Genomic DNA, 2,992 nt, shown 5'->3' with positions numbered 1-2,992 from the left:
CACATCAAAATATTACTACGGTTTTCAAACAACCTAGTGTATGAAAGTGAATTGAACTTCGAAAATAGACCATTTCAGCAAGTAAGAAAACCTAACACAGCCCCGGTAAATCGGAACCTTTGCCCTCACAATGGGCTGGTTTTCAACCCATTAGCAAGGCCAAACCCATCAATACGTCACTCGACGTGTAAAACGATACATAAACATAAAAGATTTATATAAGAAGAAACTAGTGAAAGACACAGTTTAGAAACGACTTTAAGGTACTTAGAGTAAAACAGTAGAGAAAACATATACATTTTATACCATGACCCAAGGTAGCAAAATTAATCAAGTTCAAGAGTTTTTAAAAAAAATTAAACAAGCACTCAGTAACGCATAAATGAGTATGCATGAAGTACATAGATATATGACAACAAAGGGGATTCAAAAGCACTGTTGCAACACCCAAGACGGACCTATTATATACCAAACCCACAAGTTTTCAGTTACAGACCATATAAAGATCATTTACAAGACCCCAATGATAACAGCAAAATGTACAAAAAAAGACATGGGATCAAGGAAAACAAACTAAACACCCAGGTACCCCGTGATATACACATCAAAATGTAACAAAATACTAACTTTCATAGCGCTAATGCTTCCGTAAGCTCTGCCCGGCTTACTGCTGCAACTTCTCTTCGTACACTGAGGGGGGAACAAAACAAAGGGGGTGAGCGAATGCCCAGTGGAGGGTATAACAACAAAAACACGATGCGAGAACTAAACATGGATAATAAACAAAAGCACCAGCTAAACAGAAATATAGAAATGTAATTCTTATGCAAATGTAAATCTTAAAAAGATTAAGAGCTGCAAACAAAATTTACTCTACTATTCACATGGCCGTAACCACCGTCAGGGTAGTTCTGGTTACCAGTCATCGTTGGCACAACGATCTTCCCGGTAGCCACCGAGTAGGTGGGGTTCCACTTAGGCCCGACGTTCCTAAAGTAGAGTCGCCTAGCTTCCCATCGTAATAAAACGACAAAATGTAAATTCTGACATGCATTTCGATGCAAACTGATAGCTCTGAAATCAGGTGATTAAACAACACAAGTCTAAGTACGGCAGTTTTAACATTACCAGAATGCCAGTTCCATAAGAAAAACACAATTATTAACACACCTTTGTTCCACCCGAAAATACATCAATTCATATGTGTCAATGAAAATCCAAATCATTAGGTACAAGAAGCTAGTAAAGCTGCACCCAAAAGTATATTTAAGAGAGAAAAGCACTTGTTACAAGTCTAAAATGAACATGAGAAAGCCTCGGATTTGCAAAACTGGAATTTCAAACAATTTGAATTACAGAGAAAAGTTTGATATATAGAGCATCACATGCAAATATGGAAATCCAACCAAGTCAAACTAGTTAAATCAAGGGATCATACAGGTAGCCATTCCTTCCTTCCATTAACTTAATTCTATTTTAAAAATCCAAACTGTAAGCAAATATTTTTGAATTAAGAAAAGGTATAAGCATTATAACGATACAACTACCATTTTCATTGTAAAGATAATTCCATGCTCAGAATGAAAAAGACATCAAGTATAATAAGGAAAAACAAAGATTTTAAATTATAAAATATTAATAGAAGAACACCACCAAAAGAGTTAGACCATGGTTTTGGAAGGAATGAGGTTTTTGTTCAAATTTTCGAATGTTTGGCTCGTTGGGTCATTTTCTCAAACACTTAACAGGCCAGTTTAGAAATTCAACACAAAAGTTGGTTATTAATGGAAATCAAAACGTGGGTTGTCGCATGGGCTTTTTAAATCTTAGTAAAACAATTTATGACCTTCGAAATTTACCCAAAGTTCACATGCAATAGTTAAACAGAAGAAAATATTGGGTTTTCAAACCAATTTTCTAATTGTGCAAAAATCATTAAAACAAATAGTGATAATTTTGAAAGAAATTCATGAACTAAAATAGGCTTTACAAGTATCTCGAATACTCATTTGCAAATTCGTATGGATCGTCATAAACATGGAGGAATTAATCATGTTCAGTACAGTAAAAGAAGAAAAGCATCAAATTAAAAATTGAGAGAAAACCCCCTACCTTTGCGAGACCGATCTTCAACCGAAAACAGAGGGTGGGTTGAGTTCAAATTCGCCTTTACAAAATCAAAACTTATCTGGTGAACTGGTTGGGAAACAGTGGTTTTGAAATAAGAGTTTGTCGGAGATGGCAAAGAAAAAGAGTATTTACGCCTTTTAAATTTGGTTCACAGTATCAAGGACCCAAATATCTTTAGCTGCTCATGTCCGTAAACGTGGCACACATGCTAAAAGAAATTCTAGAGTTCTCCAAAGTATCTACTAACATGCTAACCAATAGCTGCTAAGGAATGACTACTTAGATAAACAAACATTCTTAAGGGTTGGCCTAGGACTCAAAGCCCAACGAAATTGTTGTTACATAAATGGCTTAATCATTTATTTTATAGCATGAAGACATCTCAGGTCCAAGAGCAGGCATTCAGAACTTAGCATTTAGAAAATCAGTATTGGTGAAGTTCTTAGCTTTTAGGATATAAGCTAAAAAGCAATCAGGATGTTCAATAATTTTCCAGGCATTTCTAACTAACATAGCTAAATTATTCAGTTCAGATTTTCTTAAACCTAAGCCACCTCCAGATTTAGGGGAACATAGAATATCCCACCCAAAAAGATGAAGTTCCTATCCTTAGGGTCAAGTGTTTCTCCCCACCAGAATTTACAGAAGTACAAATCTATTTTTCTGTAAAGATACTTGGGGATAAGGAAGGCATCCATCTGATAAAAGAGGATATCCTGACCAACATGCTTGACTAAAGTAATTCTAGTATCCTTGGATAAAAGTCTATGAAACCAAGAGGAAATTCTAGCATCCACAGCTTGCAGAATACCTATATGAGTTTGAATTTTAGAGGCTTGAAAAGCAATAAGGGTACTAAGAT

The 2,992-nt window shown here is 35.4% G+C and overlaps 1 long non-coding RNA gene across 2 annotated transcripts; it reads right to left on the bottom strand.

Moving 5' to 3' along the window:
* Positions 1–289: 289 nt before the first annotated feature.
* Positions 290–2,291, bottom strand: LOC113323126. Of its 2 annotated transcripts, XR_003347446.1 has the most exons (4): positions 2,113–2,291; positions 1,171–1,248; positions 920–1,074; positions 290–690 (listed from the first exon to the last, which is right to left on the bottom strand). It is a non-coding gene; the product is annotated as an uncharacterized LOC113323126 (long non-coding RNA). The 2 variants fall into 2 exon arrangements; XR_003347447.1 differs by lacking the exon at positions 1,171–1,248.
* Between the last annotated feature and the right edge of the window lie 701 nt (positions 2,292–2,992).

The sequence above is a fragment of the Papaver somniferum genome, chromosome 11, assembly GCF_003573695.1.
Source record: "Papaver somniferum cultivar HN1 chromosome 11, ASM357369v1, whole genome shotgun sequence".
In the NCBI taxonomy this organism is placed as follows: Eukaryota; Viridiplantae; Streptophyta; class Magnoliopsida; order Ranunculales; family Papaveraceae; genus Papaver; species Papaver somniferum.
This window is presented reverse-complemented; position numbering and strand designations above follow the sequence as displayed.